At 36.8% G+C, this 25,205-nt stretch overlaps 1 protein-coding gene across 15 annotated transcripts in view; it reads right to left on the bottom strand.

The window, feature by feature from the left end:
* RALYL (RALY RNA binding protein like) overlaps positions 1-25,205 on the bottom strand; it is a 711,896-nt gene that overhangs the window by 609,846 nt on the left and 76,845 nt on the right. For 4 of the 15 annotated variants that reach the window (XM_047842023.1, XM_047842020.1, XM_047842029.1 and 1 more), the window contains exon 2: positions 1,872-1,937. The exons of the other annotated variants lie outside the window; for them this stretch is intronic. The gene's annotated coding sequence lies outside the window, so the exon portion shown is untranslated. The remainder of the gene's footprint in view (positions 1-1,871; positions 1,938-25,205) is intronic. 15 annotated transcript variants of the gene reach the window in all.

Genomic DNA, 25,205 nt, shown 5'->3' with positions numbered 1-25,205 from the left:
TTGTGCTATGCCACCTGCTGAGCTTCCTGTCTCAGTGCAAAGCATGTCCTTAAACTCCACTGTCAAAGGCTTCTATGTTACATTAATGGATTCTTCTCCCTTCTCTCCTATGTCCCCCATTTGATTCATAATTACACCCCCTCCAGACCCCACTGCCCTCCCCAACAGCCTTCCGTTTTCTAAAATCCTGCGCAGATATCTTCATAAAAATGCAAAGCTGCTTATCTCATTTTTCTGCCTACATATAACCATTAAATGTCTTTCCATTGATGTTATAGGATAGTCCAGGCCCCAGATTCCATTAAAGAAACTCTCAGATATATTTTATGATATGGCAAATGCAATGGATAAAATATTGGACCCGGATCCAGACTTAGAAAGGAATATGACAAGTTGCAAAGCAAAAGATGTGTAAAGGCACAAGATGTGCACTTAGTAATATAAGCTATATGATGATAAGAGGAAGGCAAGTACTGTTCAAACTATAATTAAGTTATTTCAAGGAAATAAAACACTTGAAATCTCACTTCTTTTAATATTTTATGTTACAGTATATTATATATGTTTTGAATTTTTTAATATCCTTATACATTTACAATTTAGAGTAAGAGAATTTTTTGTGTTTTCACAAAAATTTTAAAGTAACAGAGGAATTGTAATTTCCCCCATGGATTATTAAAATCACTTCACATAATTTCAGTTGGCACAATCATTTCTGTGGTCTCACACTACCACACAAAGTACAAAATACCCGTACTCTCTTAATTCTAATCTTACAAAACATTAATCTTTAAAATTTTTCTTTTTTCCCCTTAATTTTTATTTATTTTTGAGAGAGAATGCAAGCGGGGAGGGACAGAGAGAGACACAGAATCTGAAGCAGGCTCCAGGCTCTCAGCTGTCAGCACAGAGCCCCATGAGGCTCGAACCCACGAGCCATGAGATCAGGACCTGAGCCCAAGTCAGATGCTTAACCGACGGAGCCACCAAAGCACTCCTGCAAAGTTTTTCAGTATCTTCCACACTATCATGTGCAGAACTGGTTGCTGATTTAGGTTTCCCACTACATGTACATCTACTCCGGAAAGGCAACAATGCCAACATTTCTAAGATTCCTTAGGCAACAGGTCAACTGTAATAATCAGCCGATTAACTGCATATTCATTTGGTTGTGCAATAGTGTGTGGGTGCCCCTACCAGATCATTACCCAACTGATTTTTTTTTTTACACAAGAAAAACTACTGATTATTTTAGATTTGGGAAGAATCAGATAAACTTGGGGCAGATTTAATGTTTCCAACAGGTTTCTTGAGTGGTGTACCTCTCAGTCAAACAAACGCAGAAGGATGTTTCCTTCTCTAGGGAATGGGAGAAACAGGACTTTTTGTGACTCAGCATGCCACTTCTTTGCATACAGAGCCCTGGAAACTGCATAGAATAATTATCATAAGGAGCCTGGGGCCTTACAAGGGAAGGCAAAGAGGCGAACAGGATAAGGTGTCACAGCCTCAGGGAAGATGTATCCTGGTGCCTATGTGTGGGATTCAAAGCATTGTTCACTAAGATAATACTCTGGTTGCTTGGGAATGTTTTGGCTTTGAACTCTCTGATCTGAGTTTAGCATGAAAGAAATTTCCATGCTTTGAATAATTACTACTTCTGTAGGAATCCTCCATTCAGCCAGTAGTAGGTGCTAAATTATGGTTTTGAGGATAACACACCTTCAAATTACTTGAAAGACCCATACAGTAAAAAGAGCGCATGCTTGTCATGCAAACACAACTTGATGAAAAAATCTACTTCATAGACCTTCTGGAACCACTTACTCTTTTCCCCTCCCTGAGAACAATACTACATTTTGACTACTCACCAGATCTAGCACTGTTCCCCACCTCAGCAGCTTCTCTCCATCAACTCTGAATTCTTCTGGCTGTAGCTGGAGAAGAAAGCACAGTTCATGCTACCACACTTCAGATACCCAGACGTCACTGACTGATTTTGTCCCAGAGACAGAGTCTCTCCTATCATCAGCAGGACCAAACAAGGTCAAATTCCAAACGAAACAAGAATTCTTAGACCCACATGGGAGAACGTTAAATGGAATAGACTGCATTTGCAGAGAATACTACTCAGCAATTGAATGTAGTGTGCACTTCTTATAAACTCCTTTGTGTAAACACAACTATGAATTTAACATGGCGATTTCATATATTATGCAAACTGTAATACAGGACGATGGCATCTATCAGGAGCAAAGAGAATATAGGCCAGCTACAAAGAGAGAACAAAAGCTGTTGGTTTACTCCTACACTCCGCTTGCACACTGAGAACCAAAACCATACTTTGCTGTCTTTAATGAAAACTCTCAACAAATTCTGACTTTAACTGGCCCCCATGCCAAGATGCTGTCAAAGCTTTGTGAGGCAGCATTCTCCCTTAATCAGATAAGCCAAAATTCAGCTTTGTCTTGTCTGCAGGTTCTGTTGCCAACGTTTGGAGAGAGAGAGACCACGTATGGCAATAGAACTACGACACACCATCTCTTGAGCAGCCAGCTCAGAAGGGTCAAGACTCGGTCAGTGACTGGCAACTTCCCTGCTTTTTGGCCCTTCTTCTAACTCAGGACCGAGCAAAGAAAGCCAACTATGCCCTGGAATCCATGACAAAAGATTCCTCCCATTCTAGATTGCCCACCTCCAGCTTCCCATGCTAACAACTTCCATACGGAAACACTGACACCTTCCTGGATTCTGTATTACTCCTGTCTGCCTCTGAGTCTGCCAAACACAAGAGATGGTGGCTGACTCCATTGTTAGAACAAGCTTTGACTAAACAGCCTCTTTTTGTTCTCATTTTGGTGGCCCTCCTTGCTTCCCACAGGAGCCAGCTTTTGACAACAGGATTTGAAAAATACAGGAGAAGCTTTTAGAAGAATTGGCAGCATATTCTTCAGAACTACTAATTTTTCAATCAAGTTTTTTTTTTAATTTTTTTTCAACGTTTATTTATTTTTGGGACAGAGAGAGACAGAGCATGAACGGGGGAGGGGCAGAGAGAGAGGGAGACACAGAATCGGAAACAGGCTCCAGGCTCTGAGCCATCAGCCCAGAGCCTGACGCGGGGCTCGAACTCACGGACCGTGAGATCGTGACCTGGCTGAAGTCGGACGCTTAACCGACTGCGCCACCCAGGCACCCCTTCAATCAAGTTTTTAATAGAGATTGGGGCTTTCTCTGCCCATCCTAGAGTTTAAATGTCAGCTGAGCTCTGGATACTATTGATCTCATAATGAAACCAAAGATACCCATAAGCAAGCATTCCTGAACAACATAATGTAGTTCACATATAAAACTCGCTGTCAAATCCTGCTCCTTTTAGAAAAGTAACTGTCTTCTATATCTCTCATTTTTCATTCTTTTGTTCAATACCTGGCTATCTAATCACAATTCACTTTTATCTCTTTCGGCACCACTTACAGTAATGCTACATAGTCAATTTATTATCTTTAAACCCTTCTTAAATGGCAATGACATTTTCTAAGTATCCAGTTTTTTAAAAGTTACCTAAACAAGTTAAAAAGTAAAATAAAAAGGATTGCATACTTCTTTCTTCTAGGGAATGGAGACGGAAAAATACTCCACAACTCCTTACGCAAGGAGAGAAAACATACAATGTGCCTTCTAAGAGAGTCACATAATTTTTCTCCAGAGTGGATGACCACTCAGAAAAATAACATTATGTGTTGGTTTAAGTAAAAAATATCAGAGCTTTCTGCAACAAGAAAAATAAGAGAACCATTATGTATTATTCATACATAACAAAACGTGAAGAAACGAAGCACAAGAAAGAGAAATGGGAAGGTTTCTGCTTGGAGGGTGGGGATCATGAATGTAGGCAATTACTGCAGAGGGTGGGGAGATGAGGACCTCAATGTCTGGTGACAAATGACAGCCTGTGAGAAGTTCCAGGAGTGAAAAAGACTTTGAGACTATCAAGAATAATAATCTAATAATCAACTTGTTATTGTTTTCCATACTATGTTATCCAAAATGGTTTAGAAAAACTGTGCTAGGGGCATGTGGATGGCTCAGTGGTTGAGCATCCGACTCTTGATTTTGGCTCAGGTCGTAATCTCATGGTGGTGAGATTGAGTCACAAGACAGGCTCCACCCTGGGCATGCAGCCTGCTTAAGATTCTCTCTCTTCCTCTCTCTCTCTCTCTCTGCCCCTTTCTGCTTCCCCTCCCTCCCCCCACTCACACTAGGGCAGATGTGCTTCGTTTTTCTCTCTCTCAAAAATAAATGAATAAAAAATAAGAATAGAAAAACTGTGCTAAATTCAAGGGCTCTGTGATCGTGATTGATTTGGAAAACAAAGACAAAAGATGCCTATGCTTACATCGACACAGAATGTACAAAAGACATCAGAAGACTGAGAATTCAGTGGAAATGTGAAACTGGCCAAGAGGTTCCTGGGAGAAATGTAGATGTCAAGTATTCCTATAGGTAGTGTGGGAGAAATGCTGACTTTTCTATAATAACTTGGATGGAAACTTATCTAAATTTTACTACTCATTAAAGGAAGAATAACTTCAAGAGGCCAGAGGATTTAGGAACCCCTAGGCAGCTGACATTTAGGTGACATACGATTCTATAATTATAAATGTTAATTAATAGAGACTCACAATTGGGATTTGCTTTTTTTCTCTTTTCCTTTATTTCTTTTTGAATTTTCCTTTATTGGTGAGTTTATTGGTATTTATAGTTAATTATCTATTTTGCATTTTAAATCTAGAAGTATTTTCCTTTCTAACCCTCTTTTCACTTTTTCTATTACCCTATTAAGTAAAAATACAATACTGAAGTAATTCTGAAAAGAAATTTATTAGCATTACCAATATCCAAAAGACAGGAACATGATACAGAAAGGGAGGACAGGAAAAAGAGCTATTTCACTGCAATCTGAGGCCAGGTTTGTTTGTGGGTTTTTTGTTTGTTTGCTTGCCTGTTTTTTTGTTTTTAAGTTTACTTATTTTGTGAGAGAGAGAAAGAGCAAGTGTGAGCAGGGGACGGGCAGAGAGAGCGGGAGAGAGAGAAACCCAAGTAGGCCATGAGCTGTCAGCACAGAGCCAGACCCTGGGCTCAATTCCACGAACCTGTGAGACCATGACCTGAGCCGAAAATCAAGTCAGATGCTTAACCAGCTGACCCAGGTGCCCCGAGGCCAGGTTTTTAAACTGTGTTTTCTCCGGCTAACAATCCCATGTTGGTAAGAAAAATCCTAGGCTCAAATTTTATTTCCAGCAATATGTGGAAAATACAAAAGTATCCATTTGTGACTTGGTAAGGTAGGGCTTTAGGGTAGAGAGAACACCAATTGCATGGACATATACATATATATGTATTAATATATACATATATTCCACAAACATAGCTAATATATATTCCTCATATACACATTATATAATATATATAATCCCTATATTTGTAGATTACATATGTATTTTTCATTTTATTTCATTTGCTTTTTCAGAATTCAGCCACAGGAAATTTGAGATAATATCCTCCCTCATCTAAGCAACAACTCAGTAGAGAAAGTATCATTTTTTATTAATTAACTCCCCTGAGACTCTACAAGGGTATGCCATTTTATTGGTTATGAATTGAGACAAAAAATGTCACTTTTACAAAGACAAGCCTTCTCCATTCAAATAAGCTCTCCTGAAACCAGATGTCTTTTATGTTTAGAATAAGCAAATGTCCATTATTAATATACATGGCATAACATTTTACTAGTTTTAATAATTCTCAGTCACCAGTAGTATAAACCAGCCAACACAATGTCGGCTTTGGTTCTCTAACAACAGCTTAAAGTCAACATTCTTATAATTAATACTTGTTAGAGATAGAAATATAATTCAACTGATATTTCAGTTATGAAATTTATGAAAATTATGAAATTTAATTATGAAATTATGAAATTTAAATGAAAACTTAAAGTTATTAAAATATAAAGAAGTTAAATTTAAAAGGTTAAAATTATAAAAACTTATATACTGTATTAAAGAATTTTGAAGATAAAAAAATTTATTCTGTGTATTGATTCTATATTTATTCTACATATGCTTTAAGACCAGCTAAAATGGCATTTGTTTCCCAAACCTCTATACATTTTTATCAAACATTTATTTAATACCTACCATGTGCCAGGTTCCCTGATAAACTCTGACAAGAACAAATTAAGCACAGAACAGTGTTTCACACAATGAATAGTGTTCCTTAAATTAGATTGGACTTCTGTCAGTGGTTGGCAGTTAGAAGATAATAAATTCTTGGGGCGCCTGGGTGGCGCAGTCGGTTAAGCATCCGACTTCAGCCAGGTCACGATCTCGCGGTCCGTGAGTTCGAGCCCCGCATCAGGCTCTGGGCTGATGGCTCAGAGCCTGGAGCCTGTTTCCGATTCTGTGTCTCCCTCTCTCTCTGCCCCTCCCCCGTTCATGCTCTGTCTCTCTCTGTCCCCAAAAAAATAAATAAACGTTGAAAAAAAAAAGAAGATAATAAATTCTAGTTCATAAACTTTAGTTCCCCCTCCCGTTCCCTTATTTCACATTTTCTACCTTTATTGAAGTCTATGTTTAAACTCACTACATTGAAATTACATGCTTGTATGACTGCTTCCCCTAGAAGGAATTGTAGGGTTTCATTTCAGTATTTCAACCCTAAAAAATAATGTCTCTTCCAGAATTGAGTAATTAATCAATTAATCAGAACAGGAAAGAGACCTGGAATATTAGAATTTAATGAACGTGTAAAGACGGGGACTCTTAAAAAGAGGAAAGTATATAAACAACAGGTGACGATGGATATTTAATATAACAAGTTGAAACATGTATGATACATATCTTGGTGTGCCCAGGTGTGGGTGGTTTGTTGCTGGGGGAGAGGTTGGGCAGCCACAGAGAGGATCTGTCTTTCTTAGCCATAGTTTTGATTGTCATTTAATGTATCCTATAAAATATTTACCCTCTCTTTCCTCCCTCCAACAAGCACTGATTGTCTTCCATGCAACAGAACTGTCAGTATCTAATATTTTCCTAAAACTAAGACGTAGCAGTTCCTTTTGCCTAAAGCCAAAATGAAGGAAACATCCCCGAAATAGACATATTCTCTTCCACAGTAGTTCTTATTCATAACTAAGGAACCCACTGGAAACTGAGGTTTGAAATTTACAGGGAAAAACCAAACACTTTGATTTGTAGTTAGCTCTGGGTACACTGTACTGATTTTTCTCCTATTTATGAACCATTAGGCAGGATAACGCTGTGGTTTTCTCTTAAAAATAATACAAATACTATAAAACAAAAAGAAAAAGCTCCATGAAATGGCAATTCCCAACAAGGAATTGCAAATGGACAATAAATATATTTTAAAGTTCAATCTCATGGGTAATTGAAAGGGTGGTATTTCATTTTTCACCTACAAATTGGCCAAAATAGAAATCAAAGCTGGAAACAGTCTCTCTTAACAGTTCCATGCTGGCACACATGTAGGAAAATGGAAGCACTCATACTCTACCAGTGAACGTATAAATTAAAAAAAATAATTCTGATGGCATTTTTCTAGTATAAATCAAATGTTTTAAAAGCATTCTTGCACTCATCCAGCAATTCACAACTCTTAAGAACTAACATGACATGTACATTGATCAAAATAACCTTAACATTCTCTCAGTGTGACTAAACTTTAGAGAGACTTCTGACTCTAATCCCTAACCTCTTCCTTTTCTTAGGACTTTGGAAAACTTGCAGCTGTGAATTCTCTCTTTGCCCTTTGAGACCTAAACCTTTTTAAAAAGCCTTTTGCCAGCTTTACAATCCAGGCAGATCTTTCTCAAGGACCTGGGAGCCATCTCTTTGAAATGTAAATGGAAAGGGAGACAACGCCCCCTATCTTCCAGTTTCTGTGGAAGAATGGGAGTCTAACTTCTGCTGGTGCCTTGCCACAAATGATAAAACTACATCCTGTCACAAAGACTGGAGAAAGTTTACTTTGCTTCTGAGTAAAACCAACAGATGTAAACACAGACGGCCTCTGGTCTTCCTCTCACTCCAGCACTTAAAAGTCTTTCTGCCCTTTGTTTCGTAGAGTTGGGTTCAGTTCTCTTCTGTCTCCGCTACTGTGATAGCTTTAAATAAAGTCAGCCTTGCCTGTTTAACTTTGCCCTGTGCAATTTTTTACTTGGAAAGCATAAAAAATTATACATTCCTGAATTTATTAATGTGTGATTTGTGATATCAAGAAATTAAAATAGTAAATGTTCAATGATACTAATTGTTTAAATAAATTATAAGTATTGGGAAGCAAATAAAATATATCAGAGAAAAGTATTTTCCTTTTATACATCTCCACACACCCCTTTTAGATGGGGAAGCAAAGAAATGATAAAATGAAAATATCTTGCATCGATTTCCATTCTTGGGGTTAACATCTTTGTTGGATAATTATGGCTTCATATAAGAGAATAAAATGCAGAACAATAAATATGCAACTAAAATACAAAAGGAGTGCAATGTGACATTACAAATCTTCCACAGACACAGAATTCCATGTAATTGATGAATGTGAGGTTCTGCAACTATTTATATAGCAAACTAAGCCACTGAAAAATGAGGCCCTGTCACAGTTTGAACAGATAACAAGTGAAGAAGAGAGAATCAGCAATGATGACAGGACAGATGCTTTCAGTGATTTGAATATCCTAGGATTAAGAGATACAGTAGCACAATGGTCCTCAAACTTGGCTGCCCACTGGCATCACTGGGGAATGTTGAAAAAAAATATTGATGCCTTGGGGGTTGTGATTTAGGCGCTGGGGTTTTTTAAAGGTCCCAAATGTTTAGAATGTGCCAAAATACTGAGAATCATTGCTGTAACCAATACTCTTGGTGTTCTGCACACATCTCTCAGTACTCTGCTCTTTCACCTGACTTCCAACCTGAGACTCAGCCCACAGGTTTTATCTGCCCACTGGGGCTGGACTAATCCCCTTTTTCCTCTTATTTAAGATTACCAGCAGCCCTCCCTTTGCCTGGTTCTACGATAACTGACATTTGATGGTAACGTGATTTGATCTCAGTATTCACAGAAGTCAGCAAAGTGAGGATTTCTCGGTCATCACAAGAAATCTGGGACCCAAGGTCATCCCTCAAGCCCAACAAAAATTTTTAATAATCCTCTACATCCCCTAATGACTCCATCACCCACCACTCTCCAGCTCCTAAAACCACAAGATCTTCTAGGATTCAGGTTTAATTATCAGCAAAATTCTTGACCCACACACATTCTTCCCTAAATATTCCCATCATCCTCTTACTCAAATTAAATCCTATCTGCCCCTGAGGGTGATGTTTCTCTTAAGCACTATTAAGGAGGCTGGTTTGTCTTCCATAGCCTGTGAAATAATGATTGGGTTTTCTTTTTTCTTTTTGCCACTTCCAGTCCATTTCCCTCCATTCTTCCTGAAATCTCCTCTTCTAAATGTCATGTAACCAGATATCACCCATGACCCCTCATTTTCTTATTTATCTACCAATCACCTAGTTAATACTCCTCTTTCCTGGAGGATTTCAGCTCATGGTTTACTGTCACTTTCTCCAGCACTAACTCAAAATTGTTGGTGATTCAATGATCTTGCCAATAACCTGTCCTCACAGTCTCTTGACCTCCTCTTTTCCATAATGTGACCTCTACCCAAAGTCATCCACTCCCACCCTATCAGACCTTCCTCACATTTTACTTATCAGATTAAATCGTTTCGTCCATCATAATGATAACTTTTCTGCATATATCCCCAACTCCTTAACAACTCTCCTGCCTCATTGTACACACGTAGCAAAAGGTCAATCTTGGCTACATCTAACACTCCCCGTACCTTGTTTCTGCTTTCACGTAACCAAACATGGTGGGATGAAAAGACATATCTATGCCATCTCTGAGACCTCTATCTTTTCAGTTATGCCAGTCAAAAATATTCAAGTCACCCTTGACTTTGCTCTTTCTCTCACACCATAAATCCAATAGTCAGCAAATCCTGCCAATGAAATCTTCATTATATATTTGGAATCTGATCATTCGTCACTACCCCACTGCTACTGCTGTGGTCTAAACCACCATCATTTCTCACTTTCATTATTTCAAAATCCTCCTCAGTGGTCTTGCTGCTTCCATCAACCTGGCACACATACATATTCTCTTAAAATTTAAGTCAAATTGTGTTACTCTTCTACCCAAAACTGTCTTCAATAACTTCTATTCTCACTCAGGAAAAGAAAAATCCTCAACACTGCACACAATTGCCTCTATTATTCTGTCTGACCTTATTTCCTATGACTGCTCTCCTTTTTTTAGTCCCCATCAGTCACACTGACCTCCTTGCGGTTCCTCCAACATGTTAGAAAAAGCTCTCACCCCAGAGCCTTTGCACTTGCTGTTCTTGAGGTTAGAACTGTCTTCCCAAGATATCCATATAACTCCTCCTCTTGCCTTCTTCAGTCCTGTATCAAATGTCATCTAAGTCACTACCTTTTCAAAATGGTAACCTCCTTCAACCCAGCACTCTTGCTCCCCATGCCATGCGCCATAGGATTTGTAAATATCCACCATATTACATGATTTATTTTTGTTTATTCATTATTTGTCTCCCACTGGTATGCTTGTCCTCAGGCTTAGTCCCACCGTCTTAAAAACATGAGGTAAAGCTCAGATCTCAATAATACTTTTTATCACCTAGTAATTAGCATTATTAAGTTAATGATAACTCTCAAGTCACAAGATATATTTATTATCTATTCTCTGGAATACACACACTTAAATAACTTTTTACATCTTTGAATGCATGTTAAGATTATTTTTTAACTGCAGCACTGAAATGCACCACTGTAGTTATTACCAGAATCATAGGTTTGATCAAAGTTCCTAGCTCCTCAGAGGTGCAAACCAGAGCCATGTTTGGAATTTGAACAATATCCAAAATCTCATGGAGGCTAAATTATGTGCTAGAATTAAAAAAAAATAATAGACATATTAAGTTTTTGCTTTCCAACATCATATACAATTGTATTTCTCCCTTTTCATGTCTCCTTTCCTGTCTCTCTTCAACTCTCTGCTCCTTTGTATTTCACATTTTTATTTTATTTTTTTCCAAAGAGAAAGGAATTCACCTGAATATTTCAGTTTAAATACAGACACCCAACCAGGCCTTGCATTGAATATGCTCCTAGCATAGAAGTGACACTAATTTTAGGTTTCCAAATTATTATATCTTTCACTGTAATTAAAATAATTCAAAGTAGATATTTTAAGATAATGGAAAAATGGAAAAAATACTAGTTATAATGAAAGAATTTGGCCCTAACTATCTTTCGCCATTATGAGGTGTATGAAGGGTCTCTGTCAAATGAGTTTTAACCCATGCCTCTTCCAGCTAATGACTTCATAGCCTCCTTTAATCCAAAAATCTTTAGAGAATGCCCAAGCCTGACTACGATAAGGCTAAATATGGTTAGTGATCTATGAATTCTTTATATTGAAAGTCTATCTTCCTGCACAGTTCCCCTTGGACAATCCTCTTACAGAATGGCAAAAACATCAGTAAACAAGAAAAAATTGAAAACCACATAATTGGTCCTTAAATATTTCTAAGTGACTTATTTAAGAATCTAAACATTTCATTATTTAGCTAGACATGCACTGGCTTGTTAAACAAAACACCAATGTCACTATTATAAGAGAATAAAAATGAACTTTATATAGCCTAACATACATTTCTCTAGTGTTGAACTACAGATGACTTTAGAAGCTAAAAAACAATTGCTCAAACAGAGCAATTTTCTGCATTACTGCTTGACTTTCTGAGAATAACTAACCTTTCACATAATGGAAAACTGGAAGAAAATGGTATTCCTAAATAAGATATTTTCACACCTGGTAATCTGGGGAAGGAAAAATTTTATGCCTATCATTGAATGAGATTGCTTCTCATTGTGGTATTTTCTTTAGCCACATTTTATTATAATACAGGAATAATTCTCTAAAGCCTACTTTGCAGTATTTGCATATATTTAATTTATTGTTCTTTTTTTAGCTTATAAAACAAAATTACAGTGTGTATTACAAAATGATATCCTATTTTAGTTGATTTCTTTAATTTTCTGACCTCCAATTTCTTTTTGTTTTTTTAATCATCTTGAAGTAACGCTCCATTTAATAAATATAATTGACACCTTTTATTATTCCACTAGAATATGTATTCACATCTGGGTATCTGTCATTTCAGTAACTGTAAGAATTACATGACATATCTGGGTATCTGTCATTTCAGTAACCATAATAATTACGTGACATCATATATGCTCCAAGTCCCTATCCCTCAGCAAATTTTGAATCTCTTAGATATGCTATCCCCTGTCCTTGCCTTGAGTAATCCCAGAATCCTTGGTGATGAGAAGAGCAATAAATCTGTAAGAGATGCTTTTAGCTACAAATAATAGAAAGTCTGACTAACTGTGGCATAAATCATAAGAGTATTAATTGATCACTAAAATTATGTCTGGTTCCAAGATTCATTCAGTGATTATATAAAGACCTAACCTCTTTTTATCAACTGCAACATCACGTTGGATTATCTTCCTCAGGTTAATTACATCTTGGTCACAAGACAGATGCTACCTCTCCAGGATCATATCCTCAAGCCAACGTCCCCTGAACAAAGATGGAGCAAAGAAAAAAGCTTCCTTCTTTATAAGATAATTTCTTAATATGAGAGGGAACTTTTGCCTTTTTCTTTCTGTAACTCCTTTTAGGTGGTGTTGCTACCTACAAGCAGAGCAGGTGGATAACACAGACGTGCAAGTGTATGGCTTTTGCTTACAACAACTTGACTCACATCAAGAGAAAAGGCAACAAGTCAGAAATACCCAGGGAAAGTATCCAACAGTAGGTTCAGGTTAATACTTTTACACATAACTCAAAATTTACACATTGCTATCATATTCACTGTAACACAAATTCTTTCCAACTTGTTCTCTAAACTTTTTTTCCAAAAAGGACTATCTGGAATACCAATGATTACACTTCTAATTACTGTTTACTATATTTCTAGGTGATATATTATACTATGATGCTATTAAAAATCGGGAAGGGAGATGGCTGACTTCTATGCCAACCAAGAGTGAAATATGTAATTGACATGTAGTTTAATATTCTGCTCCATTTTGCCAAGTTTCAAGGGTTTTCTTGGCTCACTTCACTTTTGAAAACTAAAAAGTAATAAGCATTCTGTAATTTCTCCTTATGTATTCGATCTAACACATAAAGTATGAGTGACCCATATACAGTCACCTGATTTTGGTGACTTCATATATTTTATTCCTGTCTCTTGCTTGGATTTCTGCTCTTTAGCTATTAAAACAACATTCTCCTTTGATCAATACAATGACTTCAATACGAATGGCAAAACAAATAAATAAACAGGACCATATAAATCATGGTTGAGTTTTTGAGTACTGGAAAGATGAACCTTTAAGTTATGACCCCCCTCCCATCTCCCGTTGCCTTTTTATTCCCAGCAGACCAAAAAGTTCACAATTTGAAAGGGACGACACCATAGGGTAAGGAGAAAGAAAAAAATAATAATACTGTTATTTACTTACTGTTCATGCATAATGCCTTAGAATTACTATATGCCAGCCATACTACTGAGCACTGGTCTATACTAGAGAACAAAGTGATAAGGTCCCTGACCTTGTGGAACTTACAATCTAGTGAGAAAGGGGGCTACCACTAATTTAACAAAGGCATACATATATAATGGAAATTTTCTCAGTGGTATACAGTGCATATATACCACATAGTACATATAGAGGAAAACAGAGGGGAGCCTTTCAGATAAAATTCCTAGGAAGGAGGTCTCTCTGAGAATGTACTTCCTAAGAAAATCCCTGAAAGGTAAGAGGAAGCCGGATCCATACCAAACCAGGGTAAGAGATCTCCAAGGAGAAGAAACTTCATGCATAAATTCATGAGGTAGCGAAGAACAGGGCATGCTCAGAGAATTGAAAGGAAAGGATACTTCCGTGGCTGAAGCACAAAGTACACAGAGAAGACTGGAATTAAGAGGAAACAGAAAAAGAAGGCAGATGCTAGATGATGGCAGAGTTCAGAGTTTTGCTCAAGAAATGGGAAGTCACTTGACGCTATTGAAAAGGTGTAGGAGGAGAGAGTGAACTTATCAGAGTACAATATATATATCAGATAATTTTATTCATATGTATATTTCATATATATGCGCATATACATATATGATATTGCTCTTAATATTCTTGTATTTTCACCAACATTGATTAAAGAACAAAAGTTTGGGGCGGATCTTTTGGACAGACTAGCCCCTGATGAGTTTCCAAAAATGGTCTGATAATTCATACACAGTACTAGTCTGACGAAGAAAATTCTGGAAACAAAGGTAAAGCAAATATCAGGGGAATGCAGTTAAACAGCAAAACACTCAAGAGAGGACACCCTGAGTACAGCTCTGTTTGGCTTACAGTGCTAAATTCTTTCATTCACATGTTGTAACACCCTGCACTTTTTAAGTCATTTTGGGGATAAAAAATATACTCAAACAGCTTAGTGCTTGATAAGTGTGCAGATAATCACATACCCCATTCCACTTTTCCCTGCAAGGGAAGATGATACTAAACACACACACACACACACACACACACACACACACACACACACAGAGAGAGAGAGAGAGAGAGAGAGAGCGCACAAAACCGATATGATTAAATCAGTAGCAGAAAACATCTGAAATAGCCTCGTGTTGGTTCATATATCTAGAATTCTCCAGGGATATTGAGGATATTCCTCAGCGTCCTGAGGGGTTTTAAGAAACTGCTCCATTTAGAGCTTCCACTACAAGTTGGGTCTTCAACTGGGATTGACACTTAGAAAGCAAACCAGGGTCTAGACCTAGGAAAAATCTCCTTCTATGCATGTTAACACCCTTTTCAGTGCTAATGAGAGTGCTGCATAGCTAACAGTGTGGACTTGCCCCTCACACAAATCTCTGTCTTGGTGATAACACACCTCCTCCTCATGCAAATCAAAGTGTGAAAACATAGGCTCACAGCATCCCAGAGTTTTAAAGCTGGAAAACAAACCGAAGTGGAAAAAGCAGTTTGACTACTCTCCATGTTTTTACCTCATGGGATCGCAACAAAACACGTTATCTCCTCCCAAAAGATTAGTTTTCATGCAGACTAACCACTTACGGGAAGGAACACACCGCTTCTCTTCCAGTTTGGGGGGGGGGAAATATATATATATACACACATATATATATGAAATTCAATCCAAGTTTTATCCCCAAAAATTGTATGGATCACCTATCCACACTAGTGCAATTCGGGGTCCTATGACTTCAAAGCTGAGATATGCTATTTTCAAGGAAGCATGATCACTACAAAGATGAAGTCAGGGTCTTTGAAATCGCATGAACCATTATTTAATGTATCTGGTATTCTTTATGTATATGGTGTTAAATCCAGAAATAAAAAGCTATTACCAAGTTTCTTATAATACTTCCAATGGAAACTTTCCATCTGCCTAGATTACGAACATAAACATATTTTGTTATATATACGGCATTGCATATTTCGGTGTTTCAGGGAAAATAAGTCAATATATTACCTCTTGACTTTCAATGAAAATTTTAAAAATATCTCTAAATCAATACTTTCTGTGTAGAAAGTTCAGCATATTGTTCTCTGCCACATATGCAATTCCTATCTAGCGACATTAGAGATACTGTCGCCGAGATTTAATGTAAATAGTTTACTCTTGAAAGCTTTTCAAGGGCAAACAGAAGAGTACTATTGTATATTCATGACTGAGACACAAATTTAATGTTGTAGTGAAGAGGAATAAGTAGACTCTATCTTCTCATATGTACTAACAATCTTTTCAGAGAAAGTCACTACAATGTGAATTCCTAACCTCATATAATTAATGAGAATTTCACTCACCAGTACCACTATCAAGGGTCCAAGATTTGTGTCTCCCTTCCACTCTCAAGGACCCTCAACAACGGTTGCTGGTGATGAGGAGATTGTAACTGCAACATATTATATGGTGATCTGATCAACTGTGATTCTGCTAAGAAAATGTGGCCAAATGCAAAGGAAATATTTTTTCACATTGAGTAGTTTACCACACACAAAAGCATGGAATATATATTCTTTCAGCATTTAAATCTCAGCTCAACTGTTAACACTTCAGAGAAATCACCCCTATCTGGAGGGTAAATCATTCTCCTTCTAAATCATTCTCTAAGGTAGCCTCACCCAGTAGGCTAAAAAATGGCCCCAACCCAAGATGTCCATGGCTTAATCCCAAGAATCTGTGAATATTACCTTATATTTATGGCAAAAGGGATCTGCAGATGAGATTAAGGATTTTGAGATAAGAGATTATCCTGGATTATCCAGAGAGACCCCAAATACCCCAAATATAATCACAATGGTTCAAGTAAGAAGGAGCCAAGAAGTTTACAATCAGTAGTAGAAGATATGATGGAGGCAAGAGACTGGAGTGATGCAAGGGAGGGGACATGAAGCAAGGAATCCAGGGGAGTTCTAGAAGCCAAAAGAGGCAAGGAAACAGATACTCCCCTGAAGCCTCCAGATATAACACAGCCCTGCAAACACTTTGATTTTAGACTTCTGACCTCCAGAACTTTAAAAGAATAAACTTGCATTGTTTTAAGCCCCTAACAGCAAAAGGAAGTTAATATACTTAATTGCATTTTCTCCACAGCACTTGCCCCTACCTGAAATTCTCTTCTTTCTGGATTTTACTGTTTATTGAATTTCTCCCCAAATTTAAATATAAATTCCCTAATGTGAGCTTAGAACTTATTTATCTTATTGGCTGCAGAAACTCCGGCACTAGGAAAAATGTCCTGAACATAACAAGTACCACATGAATATTGAAGGAGTAAGTAAGAGGTATAAAAAAAGACACAGAGGCAAACATCAAACCTTGTTCTTTTGATAATGGTGGCTTTCTTCACTATTATGTCAGCATCACCTTTATCTCTTAGGGAAAAGAAATTGGTGAGGACAAATTGCTGAGGATAAACGTGTGTTTTAACATAAACTAGAATCTAGTACAGCAAAACCTTGGTTTGTGAGCATAACTTGTTCCAGAAACAAGCTTGTAATCCAAAACACATACACACAATCAAAGCGAATTTCATTCAGCATCACATACTACTTGTATAGCAAGACATCACTCGTTTATCAAGTTAAAATTTATTAGAAATCTTGGCTCGTCTTGTAGAACACACATGGAATAAGTTACTCACAATCCAAGGTTTTACTGTAACAGTAATTGCTTTATTGAAAAGTCCAAACTTTCCTGGGGTACAAATATCAAATCACTTTATTTTATTCTCTAACCACTACACTGCTCTTTCCTTTCCCTAAAAGATATCTACAGCAAATACAAATTTAGTCCAATTTAAACTTTAAATATCACACCTGATTTAACACTCACCTTTTCATTGTCCTGTGATTCTCCTTACATTCTCTTTCATTCCACTGCTGTCTACATATAAGGGCCTAAGGACTGAGTCAATAGGATGACCACAGCAGGGCTAATTCACACACCTAATTTTAATAAAGTTTCCAGAGGTATACTGAATGAATGTGTATGATTTTCAACTTTTTTTCTCAAGTTGCTTAACTTTAAAGTGAAGATAACAGCTTTATTTCCTTACCATGGAAAGAAGTTGTGAGATTCAAAAAGCACAGGTTACAAGAAAGTACTTTGTAAAATGCAATGTAGTAAGGCTGTGGAAGCCAGAGTCAATTACAATATGGAAGGGAAGTCACATTTGCTGAGCCTCACTATGGTCCACAAAGATGCCTTCCACATGCAACAGCACTTAACCGTCCTGACAATGCAAGTGAGTATATAATAATTTGAGGCTCAAAGACAGTAAGAATCATGTCCATATTCACACTGGCTAACATGAGGCAGATTTGGATTCAAAGTCAGTCTCCAGAGCTCTTCTTCCCAAAATATCATAAATTTTAACCAAGAAACAAACAAACAAAAAAACCCCAGCTTATTATCAATGGGTTCTTCTGACTTAAAGGTTATGATACAATATACAAATAACATATATAGGTCACACAGTTATGTTTTGAGATTAAACACATAATGATGATCAATATGATTTCTTATACGCAAGTGTAGGCTAATGAGCTGTGACATGAATGGCACCATATTTTTTAAAGTAGATTGCTAAAGTAAACTTAATTTTTTCCCTTTAGAACCAAAATATAAAGACTGTCTCAAAGCCACTGACACCTAGTTAACTCATTTCGAACATTACATCTGTAGAGAACTCGCTAAGAAATTAGAAAAACTGACTAGAGGATATTTTATCTTTCCACGGGTTATCCTTAAGAAAGAAAGGAATGTTCAATGAGAAAAATTACTGCTGATTTGGTAATTCAAACTGCTTGTATAAGAACTCTAATATTGGCATCCAACTTATGTATTCACCACTTCCCAATATGGTTATGAAATATTAGATTAGCAGGTAATACTGGATTTAATCTGAACATTTGTTTAACATACTGAACAAATAGGCTGTTTTCAAGAACATGAGCTGTTTAGAGATGAAAATTATTTTTTGTTTTTACTTCCTAACATTCTTCCCTTCCTTTGAAAACCACTCCTCCTTGTACTCTATGGAGAACTGAGAGTGTTTGTTAGATATTCCATAGAATTATCGACGAGAGTGTTGTATGGAGAACTGAGAGTGTTTGTTAGATATTCCATAGAATTATCGATGAGAGTGTTGTATGGAGAACTGAGAGTGTTTGTTAGATATTCCATAGAATTATCGATAAAAATGTCTAAAAATAAATTATATTAGGTTTAAAGGTCAAAAGAAGTCGACTTATAACTTTCATAATGCTCATGTATTACACCACCTGCTAGGCTGTAGCTGGTTCAAGAGATGGTTCAAGAGAAACACCTTGAAGATCAATCACAAGACCTTGATCCTCAGGACACAAGTGACTGATTCAGGGTGGACCCCTCACCCAAACCTGAGCCATAAGATAATATCTCTGGGATTTTTCATTTTGGGGGTAGAAATCTAAAGACTATCTCTTTAAAGACTATCTTTAAAGACTATCCTCTCATATGCCATATACTACAGAGAAAAGACAGAAAGACTCTTGACAGAGTTCCAGCCATATATACAGTTTTGTTTTTTAATTCTCTCTTCAAGAATATAGAAGTCTTTCTCTCAATAAAATCTCCAATTTGCCTATGATCATTTGAATTGGATTTTCATGACTTACAGGCATAAAATTATACAAAATTGTCAAGACCAAAGGAATAGTCTCTCATGGTATCAACAAGTTTTATCAATGTTGGCTACGAGATTTAAGAAAAAGGTTTTGATTTGCTGTAGTGTTCAAAAAGGAAATCTTGAATTAAAAAACTGTGCTTTTATTTTTATTCTCTAGAATAAAAATTCCAATGTTTCTTCTTAGCTCCTAAGCTAAATACTACCTAAGAAGTAACCTCAGCTTTATAATACTGTATACTGATCACGCAGAGTACTAAATATTCACTGAATATACAGCTAAGCTCCCTGAAGTTAACCAAAGGAGAACATTTGTTTGTTTTCCCTCATATTAAGTTGCAAACCAAAATAATAATAGTAAAAAAAGTCATTAAAAACCAACTCTGGAAGGGAAAGAAGTAAAGATCATTTACGCAGACCTATCAATGGCTTCCTAAACTAAGGCATACACATGCACCACCACCAACCCTCTACCACATTTAAGTGTTAAAATTTTTAAAAATTCATATTTCATTTTTATATTTGAGCAATCATTCTTGGTATTTGATCATGACCCCGGATTGGGGGGGGGGGCTTCAGAACAGCTCGGTGGTTGAAAAATGTTTTTCCTGCTAATTAACTAATCACAAAGTAGGTATAAGTTTTAGAATGAAAAAGAATAAACGAATAAGGAGGGAACAGTAAAGAGAGATAAAAAAGATGTCTCTTCTACGGTTACTTATTCCTAGTTCTCTTATGTTCCATCAGACTGATGTTAAATTAAAAAGATAGTAATAATGTACATGGGAGCATGATGCTTCTGCTATTTAAGTAACCCCGTACCTCTCATTTCCACCACCCCCCAATCACCTCAAACAAAATATGTCTCCTCTCTCCATTCTTATCATTATATTGTCTGATTTTTTTCTTTCTTTCTTCTTTTTTTTTTTTAGGAGAGACAGAGAAAGAGAGAGCATACACAATTTGGGGAGAGGGGCGGAGGCAGAGAGAGAGAATCTTAAGCTCAACACAGGGTTTGATCCTATAACCCTAGGATCATGATCTCTGCCGAAATCAAGAGTCAGGCACTCAATTGACTGAGCCACCTTGGCACCCTTATACCGTCTGATTTTTAATGAAAAGGATTTTGCTATTCAATTGTCAACAAAAGAATCTTACACATACATTTTTCCCAGTCTTTCTTTGTATGAATTGTGTATTTTCACCATTGATGAAATTTCAAATGATGTCAGCAGCGAGAGTGAGGCTTTTCCCAAAACATAAACAAAACTGTATTTAGACCCTTGTGTAATACTATATCCCCTTGAGTAGAATACAATGTGGCAGAGGTGAAAGGCTTGGCTTCTGAGATGAGTAACAAAACAACTATGGTTTCTACTTGGATGCTCTTGCTTGCTCTTAGCTTACTTGGTCTGAGGGAAGCCAGATGCCATATTGTGAGATGCCTTCTGAAGAGGCCCATGCGGCAAATACCTGGGCAACAGTCAAAGAGGACCTGAGGCCTGCCTAGGGCCACAATTGAGTAAGTTCCCTCAGGAAGACCTTGAGATGATTCGAGTGCAGCCCCATGAGTGGCTTTGAATCGAGGCACTCAGACTCTGGATCCCTGATCTACAAACACTGAGATAATACATGTTTGGTGTTTTAAGGTGCTAAGCTTTGATTATGTAGTAAAAGAAAACTAACATAAAAAGCAATAAATTTTCCCTCTGAGTATATAAAACATTATGATTATCAAATTAATTTTCAGTGCAGAAAAATGCAAATCTACCATTGCTAGACTGAAAGGAATCAATCAAGCAAACACATGTAACTATCTGCATCTATATCTCCATATCTGTCTGTATCTATATCTCTATGTATGTCTGTGTCATCTATCTGAGGAGGTTGTTGGCCATGGAAAAAGCCATCCTGTCATGACGCAGAGTGAACAAGCTACTGTATACTGATACCAGTAAATACCAACTTTATCTAATTAACTTCACTAGTTTTGAGTCTGTGCTTATCAAGTAATTTTCTGATTATAACATAGCTTAGGAGCCATTCACATAAGCTGAAATTACTGCCTGTTTTTTCCAAAAAATGTCAATGTATTTTCATGATGATTTATAAGTGAAATTGTCATTTCACCTGCGATGTGTTCTGGCCCATGAGACAATGGAATTTCTCATCATGCTGATAAAATCAGGTTTCTCAGCCAGATGTTCTATCACAGGAAATTTACTGAGTTCATGAAAGCCACTCTGAAATTTTTCAGGTAGTAGCCTGATGGTCTTCTCTCCAGATGGGTGTTTTTGCCTTTAATATCTCTTTTTCAATTAACTAGATATGTACTTTTCCCACTAATAACAGAAATAATCTTAAAATCATTTTGAGGGTAGCTTAATAAATTTAAACAGCTCCATCGAGCTAATTTAGTGCCATAAAATTCACCTATTTTAAGTGCACAATTCAATTTTAGGACATTTATACAGTGGTGCAACAGTTATAATAATACCGTTTTAAAATGCTTTCATCACCTCAAAATTGCCTTGTGCTCATTTACAGTCAGTTCTCACCTCCACCCCCATCATCGGGCAGCCACAGATCTACCTTCTGTCTCTACAGCTTTGTCTTTCCTACAACTTCAAAATAAGTGAAATGATACAATGTGTAGTCTCTTGTGCTGGAGTCTTTCATTTAGCACAATATTCTGGATGCTCATTTATGTTGTTGCATGCATCAATACGTAGTTCATTCTATTTATTGCTGAAAAGTATCCATTTATTTACTCAAATAAATTGAAAACTTATATCCACACAAAAATCCACATATGAATGTTTTAGTAGCTTTATACGTAATTGTCAAAATTTAGAGATAACCAAGATGTCCTTTAGTAGGTAAATGGATGAATCAATTGTGGCACATTCAAATAAAGGAATAATATTCAGCCCTAAAAAGAAGTGACTTATCAAGCCATGAAAAGACACAGAGAGACCTTAAATGTATATTACTAAATAAAAGAAGATAATCTGAAAAAGTTACATACTGTAGGATGTTGACTAGGACATTCTAGACAAGGCAAAACTATAGTCAATAAATAGATCTGCTTTTGTCAGGGTGGGAGTAGGGGGAAAAGAGGTGAATAGGTGGAGCACAGAGGATTTTTAGGGCAGTGACATACCCTGTATGATATCATAATGGTGGCTATATGATATTATGCATTTGTCTAAACCCATAAAATGTGCAACACCAAGAGTGAACCCTTTGGTAATCTATGGACTTTGGATGATTAGGATGTATCATTGTAGGTTCATTCTTGATAAAAAAAAAAAAAAACTAAAATAAACAAACAAAAAAAAACCCCAAAACAGAAAAAGATGGTAATGGGAGAAGATATGCGTGTATGGGTGCCAAGAGTATATGGGAAATCTATGTACCTTCCTCCCAGTTTTATGGTAAACCTAAAACTTCTCTTAAAAATCAAGCTTTTCTTTTAAAAAAAAAAGTTCTGTAGAGATTTTGGAATATAAGAGCCTTATCAGATACACATTTCCCAAGTATTGTCTTCTTTTTATTTCTTATATTGTTTTCTTATGTTGGTTTTTGAAGAGAAAACATTTATAATTTTGATAAAGTTCAATTTATCATTTTTTATGTTTTATGTTTTGTTTTGTTTTTTGTTTTTGTCATACTGGAAAATCTCTGTCTAATCCCTAGATTACAAGGATTCTCTTCTATGTTTTCTGATACAGGCCTCATCGAGCCAAAATCAAGATGTCACATGGCAATGTATCTTTCTATAGGCTCTGGAGGAGAATCCATTTCCCTGCCCATTCAGGTTGCTGAGAGAATTGAGTTCCATGTGATGGCAAACGTGAGGTCCCTGTTCCTGTCCTGGCTATAAGATGAGGACTGATCCCAGCTTTTAGAGACCCCCCCCCACCCTCCTCTCTTCCACCTGCATTCCCCCGTCTTCACAACCAGTAATTCCAGTCAAGTCTCTCTCACAATTTGAACCTTTTCTCTTTCTGAACACAGCCTGAATAATTCTGCCTTTAGGAACTCTTGTGATTAGTTTATAAATTTCATAATTTCTGTTTTTATATTACTTTAGTCTTTGAGTCTTTTAGATGCTAACGGGAATGGAATTCTTATTGATTTTTAATGCTATTTCTGGATTTTCGGTTTCTAGTTGTGTGTGTGTGTGTGTGTGTGTGTGTGTGTGTGTGCAGTCTGTGACCTAGTCTGACATAAAAATTTTTGAATAGAAAAATATATAGTTTCAACAATAACACAAACATACCAAAGAGACAACATTAAAGACATTTAACTGTAACCATGTGAAGTCTATAGCAAAAATGGATTTCTTATAACATAACAAATATCATAAGAAAAAAAATCTGTGTAATTTTTAAAACTGAGTAAGGAAAGCCATAATGAAGAAAGAAGGGATAACATCCCTAATCACATTGTGAATTTATGGCAGAATTTGAGAGTCAGCTCCATAAAACAGTGCTCACACTGGTATCCCATGAGATCCCTTGATCTACCTCTAAGTTAATTCATTCAAAGTAATTTGTTTGACTCAGACAGTAAAAATTACTTTTAAATGTTAAACATGTTTATTTTCCGATCTTCAAAACTTAAAGAGATACAGAATGAATTTCTTCTACTTTCCCATTTTAAATACTAATAACAAAGAATGAAAATGTTGAAGAGTGCCTGGATGGTTCAGTCAGTTGAATGTCTGACTTTGGCTCAGGTCATGATCTCGCAGTTCATGGGTTTGAGCCCTGCTTCAGGCTCTGTGCGGACAGCTCAGAGACAGGAGCCTGTTTGGGATTCTGTGTCTCCCTCTTTCTCTGCCCCTCCCCCACTCACATTGCCTCTTTCTCTCTCTCTCTCTAAAAAATAATAAATAAATAAATAAATAAATAAATAAATAAATAAATAAATAAGGGGCACCTGGGTGGCTCAGTCAGTTAAGTGTCTGACTTCGGTTCAGGTCATGATCTCACGGTTCGTGGGTTCAAGCCCGGCATCGGGCTCTGTGCTGACAGCTCAGAGTTTGGATCCTGCTTCGGATTGTGTCTCCCTTTCTCTCTGCCCCTCCCCCTGCTTGCACTCTGTCTCTTTCCTTCTCTCTCTCAAAAATAAACATTAAAAAATTTTTAAAAAGAATGAAAATGTTGCGTGAGACATTCTATATGAATATTATAGCATCAGTTTCATCCTTAGCCAGTACACTGCATAGTAATGTTTCATAGACAAATATGTGAAACTGATACACACAGATACACAGACACACACGAACCTCATGTTAGCCGGTCAGTTGGAACCAAGATAAAAAGGTCCCTCATGCTGTATTCCCTTGAACAAACCAAAATCCTTTTACAGCTCTTCAATACTAGCATCCTCCTCTTTCTTCTCTGAACAATTATTTTGAAAACCGATGTTTTGAAGTATTAAACTCTATTTTCAAAATCTCAACTATTAACCTCTATTTCAATCTCCATTTGCTTTTGTCAAATGCGAATCATCAAGAACCTTTCAAATAGCATCTTTGAAATCTGTCATTTTGTGGTAAGTTCCAACATCACACCACTCCCATTGACCATTATTTGTTCCATTTCTTCCTTCTCAGAGACACCACTGCTCTATCTCCTGTAGTTGGCACAAAGCAAATGGTAGAGGAGCTCTTGGTATACACAGGCATAAAAGACAATCTGCTCTTTTGATTTGTTAAGAACTGGGCTCTCTCATGGTTCAACCTTTA

This window comes from Prionailurus viverrinus, chromosome F2, assembly GCF_022837055.1.
Source record: "Prionailurus viverrinus isolate Anna chromosome F2, UM_Priviv_1.0, whole genome shotgun sequence".
Taxonomy (NCBI): domain Eukaryota; kingdom Metazoa; phylum Chordata; class Mammalia; order Carnivora; family Felidae; genus Prionailurus; species Prionailurus viverrinus.
The sequence above is the reverse complement of the archived record's forward strand: the minus strand, read 5'-3'. Positions and strand labels throughout refer to the sequence as shown.